Source organism: Condylura cristata, unplaced genomic scaffold, assembly GCF_000260355.1.
Source record: "Condylura cristata isolate star-nosed mole 26May11 unplaced genomic scaffold, ConCri1.0 scaffold00024, whole genome shotgun sequence".
Taxonomy (NCBI): Eukaryota; Metazoa; Chordata; class Mammalia; order Eulipotyphla; family Talpidae; genus Condylura; species Condylura cristata.
This window is the reverse complement of record NW_004567125.1, coordinates 26,262,031-26,281,196: the sequence shown is the minus strand read 5'-3', so window position 1 is coordinate 26,281,196 and position 19,166 is coordinate 26,262,031. Positions and strand designations below refer to the sequence as shown.

The following is a 19,166-nucleotide window of genomic DNA, read 5'->3' as shown; positions in this document are numbered from 1 at the left end:
CCCAGCTCCTTTTCGATAATGGGGCTGAATCTTAATAGCTTTTCCTGAGGTCTGTGCAAATTCGGGTGAAGGGAAGGGTTATGGCTGGGGTTGTGTGAAGAGGATAGGGCAGAGGCTCACTCATATTTACTGAACACCCTCCACCCATGAGAGGCAGATTATCCAGGGTCCCCTGGGAAGCATGGACACCCTGGGGCCACTGACCAACCTTTGCCGATATTAGCATACTGTGGGCCACAACCTCATGGCCTATGTGTCATAATAAAAGTGGACACTGAAGTCTCAGTTATCCATGTCTGGGTTGTCTGCACTTGGGTCAACAGAGGCCAGGTTTTCATAGCAGATCAGTTTGATCCAGTTGTGCATCAGGCTCTTGAGCTATATCTGTGCTGTCTAACAGCATGTTTTGACAATGAAGACCCATTTTTTAAAAATATTTTATTTTATTTATGCGTATAGTACTGGGGTACAGGCCAGAGGTGCAGGGACGGTGAGAGGATTCACCAGAGACAGAGTGGGGAACAGAACAGGCAGATCTACAAAGTACACTGCTGAGGGGAGCAGTGGGCGGGTCAGGAGAGGTCTGCCAGGACATGTGGGATCACCTCTGGGGCAGGCGGGGATCGAACTCATGCTTAAGTGGCCTTAAGTGGCGTTAGCTTCTGAGTGCAGTGCTTTAACCTGCTGCACCACCGGGAGGGCCCTGGAGACCCATTGTTACTTTAGTTCAGAAAAAGGAAGATCTGGAAAGTGCTCAGTAACCTTTCAGTAGGGCGCTTTAGGCCTGATTTGATCTGATTATCTTATTGTTCTTTGTGTTCTTCAGGCCTTGCCAAAGTATTTTCAAATGTTCTGGTATTTTTTGCTTAGTCTTGGTCTCCTCACCTGCACAATGAGTATAGACAGACTGATCTTTAAAGACTTTTCTAGTCCCACCATGTTATGAATTTACAGTTTGACCCTTTTTACCATGAGAAATGATCCTGTTGCTGCCCTAAGATGGTACTTGATACTTCATATCTTTATTTGTACTAAATTTTACTTCTTCAAAAATTTTGACTTACCCATGGCTTATAATATTGGTGAATAGACTGATGATTCATGTCACTTACAAAATTTAAAAATATGTATCTTAGCCCTTTGTGATGGTTAATTTTATATTTCCACTTAACTGGGCCACAGTGCTTGGATATATAGCCAAATATTATTCTGGATATTTCTTAGAGAACTTTTTTAGATGACATTTGCATTTAAATCATAAGGTTTTAATTAAAGCAGAGGCCTCACTTAATGAGTTGAAGGCCCCCAGAAGACAAAAGAGTGACCTCCTCAGACAGGAGGAATTGTTTATCAGGTGGACTTTAGACTCAAACTGGACTTTCCATCTGCCAGTCCATCCTACAGACTTTGGTCTTGCCAACCTCTGTCATTGTGTAACCAATTTGTTAAAATTTTTCTCAGTAGAAACATGGATGGATGGACAGAGAGATGGAGAAACAGACAGATAAGAGAGACTATTAGTTTATTAGTTCTGTTTCAATGCAGAACCCAAACATCTAACCTTTCATAAACAACAGCCAAAAGAGCGACTGTGAGGAAAAAAGAAAAAATCCAGAAATTATGTCAGAAGACTTACCTGCAGAATTGAAAACTGGGGAAATCTTACTGTTGATTCTTGGAATGGAATCTTTGGCACTAAGTATTCATGTTGCAGGTGTTAACATTAGATTTGACTTTTCTCCTGCTTGCAAAGAGAGTAAGTATAAATTGAGATTGACCCCCCTTTTTTGAAAATGTAAAATGTAGGAATTTGACATTGCCCTTTAATGGGAAACAAATGTATTTGTCCTTTTGAATCAATATTTTTGTGTCCTTTGGGTACATGCCTAGGAATGGGATTGCTAGGAGTGGAAGCTCCATTTTTAGCAGTTTGAGAAACCTACAAACAGCTTTCCATGGTGGTTGTACTAGTTTGCATTCCTGCACTCCCATGTTTATTGCTGCTCTATTTACAATAGGGAAGACATGGAATCAACCTAAGTGCCCAAAAGTAGATGATACAATGGAATATTACTCAGCAATCAAAAAAGACAAACTCATGCCTTTTGCAGCAACATGGATGGAGCTGAACGGGATCATGCTTAGTTAAATAAGCCGGAAAGAAAAAGAAAAATACCAGATGGTTTCACTAACAGCAGGAACTTAAAGGACACAGGGCAAGGGGTGGGGTGGGGGAAGCAATTGTAATAAAGAAAAAATGAAAACAATGAACGACTGTATTCCAGAGACATTTTACAGGGGTGGAGTAGGGATTGAGATGGGAAAAGTGCATGAGACTATGGTAATGGCACATGGGTGAATTGTTGGTGGGAAATCCTTGAGGATTACAACAGAGATGGAAAAGGCACAAAATGAAGAATGATGATGTAAAAATAAATTAAAACAAAAATCAGGCCCTCCCTGGTGGCGCAGTGGGTTAAAACAGAGCACTAAGAAGCTAAAGCCACTTCAGCATCAGTTTGATCCCCACTCAGGGATATGGCACAGCAGACCTCTCCTGACCAGCCCTCTGAGCTCCTCTCAGCAGTGTCTTTCATCACTCAGCCTGTTCTGTTCCCCACTCTGTCTCTGGTGAATCCTCTCGCCACCCCTGGGCCTCTGGCCTGCACCCCAGTTCTGTATGCTTAAATAAATAAACCTTAAAAAAAAAAAAAAAGAACAAATAGAACAAATGCATTTCTATCCTCTGCAGAACTGCTAGGGGCCTGCCGGCCATGTAGATTGCTTGTTTGCCATGTGAGGAAGGAACAAGGGAGGTGTATGCACACTGTGGGAGCAAGGAGGGCCTGGTAGTTGGAAGTAAGTTCCACTGGGCTAGTGGAGTATGGCATGGAAGTGGCATCTGCCCCCCAGGGAACAGCCCCACCGCCTGTGGTATCATTATGCTGTGGAGCTGCTGAGGCTGGGTCTGTGCAGAGCCTCCAGGGACCCGAGCAGGAGAGCCCTTGGAAGGTCAAGGGTCTTGTAAAGTGAAACTGGTGGGCCTTCCTGACTGGTGCTTTAGTGTAGGAGCAGAGGGAATTTTCAGGAGACTGGCAATGGGGGAGACAAAATCACTTGTCTCCTGATTTTCACTTTGTATGCTATAGAAAAATAAAATCAAGACAGCAACGCTTTTCTTTTCCAGAGAGAACTCCCATTGGTCTCTCTGATTTGGATTTAGAGATCCCTTTTCCAAGCTACAACCAGTAAATAATAAAGAAAAACCTTCTGCTGGGTCAGAGTTATCCTGAGAAATCACTGCTCTTTGACTGCCTCTCTTAGTCTCTCTCATCTTGGCTACTTCATAGACACTCTGAAGCTTTAGTCTACTCGCTCCTTGCACGACAACCTCGTGCCAGCTGTTTTGAGTTTCTGAAGACTTCGCAAGTTGCCTTAGAAAACACCCACAAGAATTTTTCTCCTCATGTCGCAGTAAGTGTGACTGAAGGACTAAGGGTCAGATTATTTTTGTCCAGAAGCAAAGTGGATTTTGAAACTTTTCCTCTGTTGTGTATAATGAAGTATCTGAGATCTGCTGTTTTTTCCCCTAGTCTGTATTTCAGCTGTCAAGTTCAAGATAACAAATTGCATTGGCTTTCTGTAGCTTTGAGTAGAAAACAAAGTTTCCCTAAAAGGAACTCTTCATCTTTTTGATGTCAAAAGAGCAGAGAGTAAATAAATCATATTTTATGTGTCACCTTCTGAAATTATTTCTCCCTAACAGATTTTTGGAATTCTCATTGAATCCAATCTGCTAAATTCACTAACATCATTGGTTCCATTTTTTTCTTTTCTAAATCTTTCCTTTTTATGATTTCAAAGGGGCATTTTCCTGGTTTAGGTTTCAGTGAATTTATTGATGAATTTATTGTTCTTTTAATTGATTGATAGAATGGGTGGAACTCAGATGTCTGATCCAGTATAATTAGGAAACACTTTTTCTTTTGTTTCACCTTGTTAAAAAAAAAATGAGTATGACTTAAAAAAAAAAAAAACCAGACAGATAATTTTTGTTTCAGCATTAAAAAAAATATTTGGCTTCCTTGGCCTTTGATCCCTGAGAAGACCAAGGCTACACATGGCTGCAGTGTGTGGTTAATTCCAGCCAGGGTGGTGAAATAATACACCATGATCCCCAGACCTCTGAACAATCAACTGTTAAGAGTGAGATCATTTTGGGTAAGAGATTGCATGTGCCATTGTCTCAGAAGAGACATGGGCTACAGATGTCATCTGGGGGCCCTGCCTGCTAATACTTGTCCCAGCTCCTCCCAGCTGAACTCAAACTTGATCTCAATCTCACTTTCCCACTTGACAAGCTTGAGTGTTATGCATCCCAACTCAGCAGAGAGCAGGAATAAAAAAGTGTAACCTGTTGTTAAACAAAAGAAAGGGACCACAGTAGTCATTTTATGGTTCTTTTCATTGAAATCACTAAGAAGACATTCATACTTTTCTAAAAAAAGATTTATTTATTTATGCATATGGAACTGGGGTGCAGGCCAGAGGTGCAGGGGCGGTGAGAGGATCCCCCAGAGATAGAATGGAGAGTAGAGCAGGCAGATTGACTAAGTACACTGCTGAGGGGAGCAGCGGGAGGGTCAGGTCTGCTGCACCACGTGGGTCACCTTCCGGGTGGGGATCTAATTCATGCTGAAGTGGCTTTAGCTTCTTAGTGAGTGCTTTGACCCACTGCACCACCAGGGAGGGGCCAGAAATTCATACTTTTTTTCAGGCTCCATAGAAAAGCAGAAAACCTAGATTATTGCTTTTAAGGTGTTTCATATATGAATGTCATATGTGCACAGATATTTTCTTGCTTCACTTTAAAGGCCTGCTTTTTTTTAAAAAAAAAAAGGATTTATTTTATTTATGCTTACAAGAACTGAGGTGTAGTCCACAGGTGCAGGGGGCAATGAAAGGATTCACCAGAGAGAGTGGGGAGCAGAACAGGCAGATCTACTGAAATACACTGTTGAGAAGAGCAGCAAGAGACAGGAGAGAGGTCTGCTGGACCATGAGGGTCACCTCCCTGGCCAGGGACCAAACTTGAGCTAAAAGTGGCTTCAGCTAGCTTTGCAGTGCTGCACTTTAACCCATTGCACCGGTCCTACTGTAATTTATATGGAAAAAATTGTAGGCATTCCCAGTCCCTGAAATTAACCTTCCAAATCTACCAAGGGATGTTCTACTTTCTGATAGTGGCATATCCTGCATTCGAGTCAAGACTTAAATTGTGAGGAGGAATCACCTTGTCAAGGTGGTAGAGAGGGAAGAATAGAGGAGAGAAGTGATGAACCAGTTAGGTTCTAAGCCCAGGAAAGATTCCACTGGAATCTTTGGAAGAAAACACATAGGTTGCTGTGGTTAGTCCATTTTTGGCCATGTGTCTGATTTGCCTCTGAATGGCACTCCTTTCTCCTTCCTTGAGTTTTTTCAAAGGTAGGAGGTCAGTGTGTCCAACATCATCAACAAGATAACATTTTAATTTCAGTTCTTAACTATCCAGGTAACTATACATCCAGCACCCACCAGTTAGTGGAAATAAACATTATACGTATATTTAGCTTGAATATTATATCAGCACATTCTCTACCTTTGTATCTTCTGCATCCTGATTTCACAACATAAGCAGAATGTTCTCAAAAGTTTGCTTCTTTTTATTTATTCATTTATTTTGCTTTGTTGTCATCACTGCCATTACTAACAGGATCAATAAATGCAATATTCATAAAAAAAATTGAAGTGTTTTATTTGAAAATAATTAAACTAAACTAAGCATACACCCTCAACAGTAAATGAAGAGAGTCCATACAGCTATCTGAAGGGTCTAAAGTCCAGTGGGTGCTGGACCTCATTAAATCTGCCTGTCGTTTCTTACTTAAAGCTTAGGAGTGCTGGAAGAAGCTGCCATATTTACACCATCACTTTCTGAGTTTTAGGTGAATTATTTACTTCTTATGTTCTTTAGGCATGAATCTACCTCTGCAAAATGTATGTCCATGTATTAAATACTGCTCTTCATGTGCCCACAGAAATCACTTGAACCCAGTATGCTTGAAGTTCCTGTTTCCACAGTTGACATCTCATGTTCTAAAAAGAACATTTCTCAGATGGGCTCTGAGCTAAACAGAGCGATTTGAGTTGGGTTTGCTTCAGTTTGTGCTTAATTTAATACCGCTTTGCATTTTATACCCCTTAAAACTCTTCTGTCAGTTTCCATTGTTTGAGGCTTTCATTTCTTATCTCCTGAAGCAAGAACAAAGCCATCAAACATAGAGAATGTGAACTCAAAACATCTGCTTTGGTCAAATATTATTTTTCTGCTAATCTCCCAGTTTGCTGATTCATGTCACAGAGAACTTGGTCAACCCAAGTACAGGTAAAAAGTAATGATTGCTGATTTAAAAGAAAAAGAAAAGCCCTGTAAATCAATATTCAAGTTAAGTTTCCTGCATACACCCACTAGTTCTGTCCTGGGGAAAGTCTCAATGAGTAATTATTTTAGACTAGTGAGCTCATAGCTGTCTGCCTGGCAAGTCTCAGCTCTGGTTTCTTCATGAAAAATAAGATAACTGCCAGGATTTTTCTGTCTCATACCTGAGTCCTCACAAGTGCTGTTTTTCACCCTGCCCAATTTAGGTAGGTTAGGCAAGTACCAAATCCTCTTCCTTTCATACTTACAGAAATCAAGAAATGAGTTGAAGTTGAAAACCCAGAAATCAAAGTAGAAAGCAATGATTCCTTCACTTTCCAAGGGAGAGGCATATTTTTAGCAACTCTGAGAGGATCTTAGCTATTCAAGTACGGGATGTCTCGGAATCTAATCTCTAATAAAATAATCCCTATAATCTGCTTCGCTGCAGGCACATGCTTACTGCCATCATGGTCTCTATTTGTTTTTTAAAGGCTTCCTCTGCTACCCTTTCTGGCATTCTCACTGCTTGCTACTGGCAGAAAATATGTCTCCCTTCTCAATTTATTCTGCTCCCTGCTGTCTGAAGCATCTTTCAGCATATTAATTTATGACTTTGAAAGATCACATATTCATCTTTGTAGGGGCCTCTGTGTCCAACTCGGCTCTAAAATATCTTAGACCTCTTTATTTAGCTATTTTGTGTACTATCCTATGTGTATTTTCTTAACTATCTAGATCTTCAAGGTCAATTGAAGAATGTGTATAGTCTGAAAAAGCTTTGTACCGTTCCTTGATTTTATTACCAATGAAAAAGTTTTTTATGAATAAAATGATTGTTAAGATATGTTTCCCATTTTGTTGACTTTGCTTCTGGAGATATTTTGAAATCTTGATTTCTGGGAGTGGAATTCTTTGTATGCTTCCTAGAAGGGAAATATAACACACTATTTAGGATACTTAATACTAGGAAAGAAATGCCCTTCTTCCCCTTTCGATAGAGTGGAACAAATCACCCATCCCCTTTCCAACATAGTAAGATGGGAAGAAAAGGTGTTTAATTTGTATAAGTTAACTCTCTCAAATACAATATTTGAAAGAAGTTCCTGAACTTTCTTAGTGACTTTCTTGTCAGTATATGCAAATACACCTGGTAATTAAGGGTAAAGCTATTACTATCCTTAGAAAATAATTTTAAATTAATATGTGACAGTTGTGTCTGCTTAATGACTGTGTTGTTGATACAGTTTGTTTGTTTTTTTTTTTTTTCTAAGCAATTTGTTATATGTTATTCTGCAGTGTAATACCCTTCACTTAATGATGGGAGCCAATACTTTAAACTTAATGTGGTAACACTTTCCATGAATTAATGCATTCAGAACCTACAAGCCCATGAAACACATGTTATTAGTAGTAGCCTCATCAGACAAATGGGAAGCTGGTTAGACACATTTAGATTTTTCCAGTACCATGTTTAGAGGTAGTTCAGTGATTTGGGCCAGGCTTAGAGGTGGGTTGAATGTGAAGTTAATGAAGCTTGAGCTTCAGATGGGAGCCCACTGAAATATGCAGATCTATTTTGGTAATGTATACTGAAGCAAAATATTTTATAAGGAATTGACTAAAACTGCTCAGCCAGCTTCTCTTCTATCACACTTTCCTTTATGTCAGCTGGCATTAAAGTGACTGAGCATTTTTGGGATATGGTGATGGGAGTTGGAGTTAGTGAAATGGTATGGCTCACGGTCACTTTCTTGTATGCAAATTGTATACTTTATTAATTATAAGGCCCACTTAGCACACACGTGGAGAATCAAGAGCTCATTTGTGCAGCTTGTATCAGAAGTGAGTGAGTTGTAGAGGAGAAGTAAGGAAACTACTTCCAGTCATCATGAAATGATGAAAATGTTGGATCTTACCCATCTTCCTGTCAGATAAGTCTTTTTCCATATCACAGAAAATCTACAGTGGTATTAGTTACAATTAAAAATGTCTCTGTGTATACAACACACATCTCTTAGTTGAAGTTGATCTCTTTATTAAAGTAATAAGCTGATGAGTTGCCTACTTAGGACTTTTAGATAGAAAACAATTAGATAAAGATATTTTTGAAAAGGAATGACATTCTTATTAACTCCCATCAAATATCAAAGCTTATTTGATTATCCTGTGAGTACAATTGAATATAATTATAAACCTAAGAGATCGTTCTCTTTTTTCCCCTGGGAATCACGTGAAGTGGAATAAATCCAGAATTAGTGTTTCTGAAGAACACAGACTTGTGGCATTGTGCTGGATACAGATGTATTTCCACATTGCTTGACACCCCAGCCTGTGTTCTAGCAGATTTAATACACCCTGGACTGACACTGTATGGAAGTCCCATGTGAAGTCACACACAATACTTCACCGACACCGTAAAATCACTTGAATGTTTTTGAAAGTATTAGTAATAAAAAGCAAGTTTCAATCCATCTGTATTGAAGACTGAATTAATTATGTTTCTCTTTTCTTTCTATAAAGAGTTATTCTAAAATAAGAGCTGTTAGAATTGTCACATATGAGCCTATTGTAGGAGTTGCAATTGGAATTTTACCTTTTGTTGGATTTTTTTTTTTGCCTTTTGACTATTTGTGGCATTTCTCAGCTTTGAAAAATCTGTTATTATTAGTTCATTATAATTTAACTCTGACTGTTATTTTTCTAGTTTATAGTGCTATATTAAGATGTACTTCCCGACTTACTTGTATATTTGGAAGCGTGGATGCCTTTTCTTAAAATATGTCCCCCAAGTTATTAAAGCTTGACGTCCCACGGAACCTTGACTAAATCCATAGATGCCCAACCTAACTCCCGCCCTCCCACCCCTCTGCCACTGGAGGTATACTGAGTCCCTTTAACTTCATTTTTACTTTGACTACTGCACAGACCAGCTGATCTTTCCATTCAAGTTTCATGTTAGAGCTTTCTGACTTAATGAAATGTATCCTTGTTTAACACTGAAATCTTGCTACTGAAAACAAAAACTAGCATCCCCCAGTTTGTAGTTATAAATAGTATTTGAACACCCACACTCTTCTCTCACAATAAAGCTCTTTGAAAACATTCTGTGTAGCTGTTTTACCACGTGGGAGTGCTCGGCAGAACAGGCTCCCTGCTGGGCTTGATATCAAATAATCCAGTGCAGTTATTATAGTGACTGATAATATAATCACAGTGAAGATTTGTTAAAACATCATGATAATGAAATAAATTTAATAATTGTCATTCAGTCCTCCAAAAACTCATTTTGTCACATTTTAGTAACTTCATCTGACCGCAGACGCACCATGTGCTCGTGAATAAAGCCACCCATGTCAATATGAGATTGGGATTAAGAATTACTTTTTATAATGTCACCTTGGATGTGTTAAGATCTTCAGCATAATAACTAAAGTTAAGAGTGACTGTTGGTCACTTACAATGTGTTAGAATTTCTAAAATGTGTTTCACACACAACTGTGACATCGCAGCTGGGTCTTAGGTTCTCTTCCTAGTTTCACGTATCTGACTTTTTATTTAACTTACCAAATCCTTACACTGCTCAGGAGCTGCCACCAAAACAACCCTCCTTCACATCAGCCTCATGAATCCTCTGGAAATTTTCCCCTAAATTTCCATAAAATGACTTCATGCTAATGGGCCAGGAAACTTCCAGGTGGATTTCAGCATGAAGAATATGTTTACAGATGCAAGAAAGGGGGCAAATGATTTACATAGCACCAAATTAAAAGATAAGCAAACACAATGGAAGTATTCTCATTTTTCATTCACCAGCATTACCAAGAATCTTTCTAATGGCAGGAATTGGGCTCTCTGAAAGTGTGTGAAATACAGCTTCTCCCTCTTTTCTGGAAGCATCTTAAAGAAGCAGAATGGACTCAGGAACAAGCACTGATCTGAGAGCTAGAGGGGCACTGAGTCAGGTCAGAAAGGTCGACTGTGGCTCCACGATGCCAGCTATGCAGAAAAGTGACAGGTGGGATATGAACTTACCTGAGGTCTACGTGGGATTTCCCTCTTGAGTGAGCCAAACCTTCCGCTCTTGCTCCGCCTTGCTCTCTCAGTCTGATTCTGCCCCCCTTTGGACCTCTTGAGTCTTCTACTTGCCACCAAAGGCCCCTTTGTTCTCCTTCTAGCCTGGACCAATGGCAAACGCATTTGATAACCTTGGTCTTTTCTTCTATCAGTCTGGAAGGTCCCAGATCTGTCCTCCTGCAGTTTCTACTTTGGAGCCATGTTCCATCCCTAGCCCCTAACACCCAATACATATTTCTATGAATTCTGCCACACACGTAGAGCCCACTGTTCTCCATTGTGCTGTCAGCTGCCCCATTAGGTCTTGCTCTCACCTAAATCTGTTGCCCTCATATCTTCTCTCCAGGGGCCACAATTCTCTGACCTCTAAGCCTTTGTGAATCCTCTTTGTTAGATCCAGGTTTCTCCTCTCCACTCTTTCTGTAAAGGCTTATAACAGAGACTACCTTCTTCTAGTAGGTTCTCCTGGGACTGTAGTCTAAGCAAGACCTCATTGGTTCCCCCATCAGATACTTCTACTAGTTTTTAGTGACCTGTTTGATAGCTTCTAACTGCTCCTAAGGCAGCATTTCTTGAAGGAAAAAAAAGGACCTGTATTCCTCTTGTGGTATCTCCAGGTTCTGGCATGAGCTGTCTAGTAGGAAGTGATTCAGTAAGTACTTGGGAAAATATAAATATATTGTTTCTAAGAGATTCTGATGTCAAATCCACTTCATTTATTTACATGTTATGATAAAGTTGAGCACCTCCAGTTCCTGTCTGGTACAAAGTTAGAACCCAAACTGAAGTCTTATGCTTTTTACCCTAGAAGTGGTGGAATTAGAATTCTGTTTTGTTGGGTCCTTTCTCTTACTTTGCTTATTTGGTGATGGGAATAGAGTTTATGTGAAAGTACATGGGGAGAATGAATTTTATGTGGTTTTAGAATTTCAAATCCACCTTTCTTTATCATGATACTAAATTCAGTAAAAGCAGTTGTGGTTCATTCCTTCAGAGGGTGATCCACACTCATTATGAAAATCAAATTCAATCATTTTCTCTGTCTCCCTTAAGAAAAAGGACTTTGTAGTGTGATCATCATTATGTTTTTTGTTTGGTTTGGCAGAAAATACTTTGTCCTTCAATCATCCTAGATGCCGTAGGAAACCACACACATCATTTGACTTCATTGTGTTGACTATCAAAATCAAGTTAAGTAGCTTCTATTTTTATATTCATGAATAATTTTTATAATGTTTTAAGGCACTTATAAAGATATTTGTGCACAATGCCTACGAAGGATTAAACTATCATTTGTACTCACCATCTTAAAGAATGCTGTAAGGCTTGAACTCAGGACAGTAGCTGGCCTAGCAGAGATCTCAAGGGAATCTCGACTCTTATTTTACTCTTGCTTTTTTTCTCTTTGGAGAAGAAAGGCATTTTCTAGTCCTCAGCAGGCCTGAGGACTAGAAACTTCATTCCTTCGTTGCCCTTTTTTCTTTCCTGATATTCTTTTAGAAATAACTATATTCTGAATTACATTGCTTTATAGTAAAAACTAGTATGAGTGCAAAAGTTTGTATGATTTGCATTTGCACCCAAATCATACTGGTCAGATCACACTTACAGGTTTATTTAATAATCTGAGAGCACACTAACCAATAGGCCAGTGATTCAGGATTGCTATAGGGGTTGACATAATTTTCACACACATTAAAAGTGAGACAAGGCACACAACCAAGAGAAGTGCATCATGATCACAATTATGTAATTACAGTGAAGGCAAGAGGAACTTGAAGTTTGCATTGCCTTGACTTACTGAGAGAATGTTCCCCCGCCATATGTCTAAAGTTGTGAACAGCTGATTCAAACAGGAAGCTGGTTTTGCACATACTGGGAGTCTCTTTAAATCTGACTGGCTACAGGGATGCAGGCTGCCTGATTTTCTGTGCACCCGACAGCAGGATACCAGGAGCCAGATTTCAAAAGCCAGCTTTAAAGATAACTGGAAGCTGGAATTACTGTGGCATGGGTTGGAAAGAGATGGGAAATGGTGAACAGCAGAACAGTCTCCAATCTGTTCCCTTCTGGATAATTTCTTTTTCCCAGTTAAGTTGTCAGACAGCCATGTTGGAGAAGGGGTAGTGAAATGAAAGCATATCTAATCCAGATTCCAGCATTGGTTAAATGCTCCCAAAACAAATCATGTGGCAGGCACTTGCGTAATTGACATTCACTTAGAACTCTCCAGGGTCTTGTGCATTCAATTCAAAATTGGGGCGTGCATGAAGTAGGGAGGTGAAATGTGGACAGCATTGTTCTGAGATTGAATTGGCTTTTGAAAGACTGTAACAGCCCTTGGATCTCCACTTGCGTCCTCAGTAGGTTGCTGCCACTGGTAATTATATGTCAAGTAATGGCCTTCTCCCAACGTGTGGTCCTGGCTGTGCCTCAGCATGGTGCCACGAGAATTAAAAACAGACCTTCCTGCCCGCAGGCCTGGGGTTTTTGCTTCCCCTCCTGTGGGGAGGACAGCCCTGTGGTCAGTGGCTCCAGTTCATCACCTGGAGCTGATGATCATTTGTTTCTTTTGTTCTAAATCAGGCCAGAAGCTGTGCAGTGTCACTGCGAGCAAAGACTAGCTCAAGTCCAGAGGACACTTGAAGTTCTTTCCTCTACAACTTGCTCAAAAGCAGGGCATTTGTTGACTCTAAGCTTGATTTCGTTTGTTGCTCTGTCATTATCCTTTTCATTCTTACAGTAACCACTGTTCTTACAGACCACAGAGCACGAGCAAGAATGGAATGAATAGAAATTTTATCCACCAAGTACAGAAAGAAACACTATAATCACAAATTTCAGCTCAAAATCTTTTTTCTGTCTGTCTGGATTTCTTACACGATTACTGCTACTTATCTGGATGTTCAGTGATTCAAAAAATAAAAAGCGCCTTCTCTCAACCATATGAAACAATCCCCATGTTCTCCATATAAAAGCTGATGAAGCACAGTGAAAGAGGTTTTGATGTTTAGAATGTTGACCTCAAACATAGACAACAGTGTTTTCCAACAATGGACAGGTTTATTCAGAAATAGAACAACAACAAAAGAGAGAATTCAAGGAATTCAAGGCAAATAAGCCCCTCAGTAAGCTCTGGAGAAAACGCCCCTTGGGGCCCCTGCAGGGAGCGCATCTCTTCTCCTGGGAGAGGCAAGGTGTGTTGAGTCTTGTATCTGATGACACGCTCATGTGGAGGCACTCCTTAGACTCCCAGTTTCATTTAATAGAGTTCTAAGTATTAATATTATCAAGAGGAAGGAGGATGCATCCCATGAGTATAAAACAAGTAAATGTATCTGAAGAGTTGCTGTTTACAATCCAGGAATACAGGTGTGTGGAATAACTAGTCAAATGCAATGCATCTGGCTGAGGTAGAGACCAAGAATCATACATGTGCTTACTTGTTTATTTATACCTCACCTAATGCCAAAAAGGATTTGAGGAAAATATGTTGATGATGAAAATGTCAACCTTTTAATAAAATGCAGTGTCAAGGATGCAGAAACTGTGGGAAGTCTTTGTTGTTCTTAATTCATGTTTAATGAGTTGTGTTTAATGCTAACAACTTCCTCTCTGATTCTAATTTCATTAAAGTTCATTTCTCAAGAGCTGGAGGTTAATGTGTTCGAAGTCCTGATACCACGGTTGGCCAGTTTACTTGTCTATGTTTCATTTAATTTTTTTTTTTTTTTTCAGTTTAAGAATAGAGTTCTGTTTTCTTAATTTTCTGTAGAACTGGGGTATAGGCCAGAGGTGTGGGAGGCCATGAGAGGTTTCACCAGAGACAGTGGGGAGCCAAATAAGCAAATCTACTGAAATACACTGCTGAGGGGAGCAGTGGGTGAGATGAAAGAGGGCTACTGAGCCATGTAGGTCAACTCCCCAGTCAGGGATCAAACTCTGGCAGTCAAGGTGGACTGTTGCCATGGTATGGCTGAGCCTTAACCTCTAGGCCACCAGGGAGGCCCAGGAATAGAGTTCTTAATTGTGCTTACAAGTGTATACAAAAAACTTTCATATAAATTATCTATTTTTAACTTTTATAAAGTGTGGTGGCACAATGGGTTAAAACACAGAACTATGAAGCGATCCATTGCCACTGCAGCACAAGTTTGATCCTTGGCCAGGGAGGTGACCCACACACCCTCCTGTCTCACTGCTGCTCCCCTCAGCAGTGTTTCAGTCTATCCGCCTGTTCTATTCTCTGCTCTATCTCCGGTGAATCCTCTCACTCCCTGTACCTCTGGCCTACATGGCAGCTCTGTTATACATAAAGAAAAAAATATTTAATGAAAAACATAACAGAAAAGTTGTAAGAAAAATAGCAAGAGCTCTGTATACCAGCATTTTATTATATCTGCCTTATCATTCTCTCTTTGTGTATACGTAAGATTTTCTCGAATCATTTAAGATAATAAGCATACCATAACATGCTTCAGCGTATTTTCCTTTGGAGCATATTGGCAGTTCACTTATCAAATTCAAGAAAATTTAACACTGATACAATATTGGGGTTTGGACTGCTACAGCCCAAATTTACACTTCAGTTTCCTGAAGTGTTATGCTAATTTAAAATTTCCTCCTTCTCCCTCCTCCCTCCCTCTTAGACTCCTTCCTCTCTCCTCTCCCGTCCATCCTGCCACTTCAGACTTGTAGCAAATCTCATGCTTTTACCTTAACTTGCTTATAGAGCTTTCTTTTTAAATATATCACCACTCTTTCAAGAAGCATTAGGACAAGGTTGAGTTTCCTTCTTGGGGGGGTTACTACTCTCCCTCACTCCTTTTGTTCTACCCCCTCCTCCCCAACCACATCTCCCTGTCACCAGATCTAACTCAGGTCACACATGAATGTACATAACACTCACACACACTCACACACATAATTACAGTCATTTGTAAATGCCCCTCAGTTTCGTTTCCCTGACGTCTTTGTTATAGGGCAGAGAGAGGGGCACCCCTGAACCCCCAAACCTGCCCGCTCTAAATAGGTTCTCTCATCTGTCACATCAAGACAAAACATCTAAGACCTTTAATGGAAAGGAACTTTAATACAATTAGTATACAATACAGAAAAGACAAAGAATATAGTTTCTATTTCTAAATCAAACACCCAAAGTTACCCCTCCCCTCATGGGTAACAGGGATTGGCCCAAACAAGGCCTGAAAGCCTGTCACAAGTCTAAATTAGCACCTTGTGGGCGGGACCCATAGAAAAGGGTTAGAAATGGCCAGACAAGTCTGGGAGGAAAAGCACAAAATCAAAATCAAGATAAATGTTGCCACAGTCAACCTCCCCATGGTCTCTCACCCACATCTGTGTCAACCAGTCCAGGACCAAGAAGAAACAAGCTCAGTTTCTTCACTTGTCTCTGCTCCATGTGCCTCCCTCAGGTCACCTCCTGTCTTTCCATCCTGCTTCCATCCTCCTCAGTCTCCTGTTCAGACTTTTCTCCTCCTTGCTCCACCCTCCTTTGCATGAGGCAAGGAGACTGGAACCTCCCCTTTTCTTGGGGGCCCCCTGTTACATCTTCATGGTTAGCTTCTGTGTATGCATGCCAGACTGCAATACTGCATCAGTAAGTCCCATGCCTTTGGTAGCCATCTGAAAGCCGATAGCTGAAACTTGTCTTATTGTGTTTAAGTGTTTTAAGTTTTCAGTGTTTTGTTTTTTTTTTTAAATATTTATTTATTTGTACATACAGAACTGGGGTACAGGCCAGAGGCTCAGGGGTGGTGAGAGGCTTCACCAGAGACAGAGTGGGGAGCAGAACAGGCAGATCTACGAAGTACACTGCTGAGGGGAGCAACAGACGGGTCAGGAGAGGTCTGCCACGCCATGTGGTCACCTCCGGGGCAGGCGGGAATAGAACTCATGCAGAATTGGCTTTAGCTTCTCAGTGCAGTGCTTTAGCCCACTGCGCCACCAGGGAGGGCCCAGTTTTCAGTGTGTTTTAAGAAAGCAGGAAACTGATTAGGAACGGCAGGTGCTTAATATATTTGATGAATGAAATGGACCTGGGTATATTTACTTCAGTTTTCAGAGATTTTTTTGAGACGAATGAGGTAATTTTTAAAAAAGAAAGATGAAGGGTGGTGGGGGTCTTTCCACAATATTTGTTTGAGAACCGGAAGTTTAGCTTCAGGACCCCAGGAGTTCCTGTCATTGAACTAGGTTGCCGGAAGTCCACTCCTCGTGTGGTGATGATCTTGGTTTTCAGAGGAATTAATGCCCCTCTCCTCACTCTTCTTTCCAAGAGTGACAACATCTCAAGATGGAAATACTATAAAATAAAAGTCAGGTAATTTGTTGAAAATGTGAAATCTCAGCTTGTGGATGGTAGGAGGTAGGGTTCTCTTTGTATCCTCATGTCACAGAAAGTGGAAGTAGTCTCCTCTAATAAGAATGTGAATCCCATTCATGGACTGTACCTTCATACAAATGACCTCCCAAGGACTCCATCTTCTAATAAGATACATCGGGGGGCCCTCCCTGGTGCCGCAGTGGGTTAAAGCACAGCACTAAAAAGCTAAAGTCACCTCAGCATGAGTTCAATCCCTGACTGCCCCAGAGGTGACCCACATGGCGCTGCAGACTTCTCCTGACCCACCTGCTGCTCAGCAGTATACTTCCTCAGTCAGCCTGTTCTGCTCCCCACTCTGTCTCTGGTGAATACTCTCATCGCCCTTGCACCTCTGACCTGTACCCCAGTTCTGTATGTATAAATAAATTAATAAATCTTAAAAAAAAACACGATACATTGGGGTTAAGATTTCAGCATATGAAATGAGGGGAGTGGTGTGAACAGTTTCCACCATGAGTGTGTGGAAGTTGCTGCCAAGAATTCAGCTCAATTCTGACACTATCTGAAGATAACATCAGTTGCACAGGGGAAGGCCTCAGTCTCTCGGGACACTGCATTTCAGATACTGGTTGCAAGCTCACATTGCCAGCCCAGCTTCTGACCAATCTAGTACAGGTGGGAGGGTCACACTATTCCCTCCAGAGACTTCAGGTACCTGTCACAGCCCAGATGATTATCTTCTTGTAATAATAACTGGCTCTATAACAGAAGTTTCCAGAACACTCTTCTTAGGCTTGATTAATTTGCTAGAACAGACTCAGAAATAGCATTTACTCACATTGAGATCACTACAAAGTAAATAAATCTTTGACTTATTACAATGTATATTATTTTATTTTATTTTTTAAAAGATTTATTTATTTATTTATACAGAATCGGGGTACAGGCCAGAGATGCGGAGGGTGAGAGGATTCACCAGAGACAGAGTGTGGGGAGCAGAACAGGCAGATCCACGAAGTACACTGCTGAGGGGAGCAGCGGGCGGGTCAGGAGAGGTCTGCCTCGCCATGTGGGTCACCTCCAGGGCAGGCGGGAATCGAACTCAGGCAGAAGTGACTTAAGCTTCTTAGTGCTGTGCTTTAACCCGCTGTGCCACCAAGGAAGGCCTATTTTATTATTTTTAATTACAAAAGGAAAGCTTTGTCATAAAAGGGAGAAAAGAATACAGGGAACTTTCATAGACACAAACAGGCAGAAAGGGCTGCCCCAAAAGGGACAGATTTGATAAGAGAGATCAAATCTGCATGGTCACAGGCAGTTGGCCTTGAGGAGAGCGGACCCTGCTGAGGGAGGTCAGTGAAGAAAGGCCCTGGCAGGTACAGGTCATGAGCAGGCAGGAAGTTGCTGCCCTGCAGAGGCACAGATTTGGTGAAAAGAAGCACCTGCATAGGCATAAGTGGGCAGAAAAACACCTACTGCAAAGTGTATATATATATATATATATATATATATATATATATATTATACACACACACACACACACATATATATATGGTTTATTTATTTATGCATACAAGAACTGGGTGCAGGCCAGAGATGTGAGGGGTGAGAGGATTCACCAGAGACAGAGTAGAGGGGAGCAGCGAGCGAGAGAGGAGAGGTCTGTTGTGCAATGTGGGTCACCTCCGGAACTGGGGAATGAACTCACGCTGAAGCGGCTGCAGCTAGCTTGCATGCTGCACCTTAACCCACTGAGCCACCAGGGAGGGCCCAACAAATAACACCTGAACATCCACACAGCATAGGACATTCCAGGATTCTTTGAGAACTATGGACTATGATTGAAACCCAAGATATATATTAGCAATACATTTTGGTCATCTCAACCACCAAATAGATATTTTTCCTTTAAATCACAATATTGCAAGGGGACATAAACATTCCATTGATGACAATAGACCTGATGAGGGAGAAAGCCAATGACTCATACAAGGGTGGGGAGTCTCCTGGGAAATAACTGAAGCCCTGTTGGCTCCCAGGGATCACTGTATTGGGCATGCTTAATGACCTGACCTGGCCTGGGCCGAGTGGACTCCATAAGGCAGAGTGTGGGTGGGCTGTGCAGCTTGCTGGGTAAGCCTCTGGGAAAAACAGTCTTTCCTGAAACTAGTTCCAGGCAGAAATTCTTAGTGGCTCTTTTACAAATCTATAGACATCAAATCCCCAACTTGCTGAGAACTCAGAGAGCACATTCTATAACATGCTGGATTTGGATTCCACTCACAG

The 19,166-nt window shown here is 41.0% G+C and overlaps 1 protein-coding gene across 1 annotated transcript in view; it reads left to right on the top strand.

Annotated features, from left to right (window-relative positions):
* The window catches only part of COLGALT2 (collagen beta(1-O)galactosyltransferase 2), a 102,241-nt gene that overhangs the window by 14,316 nt on the left and 68,759 nt on the right, over positions 1-19,166 (top strand). The window lies entirely within an intron of this gene.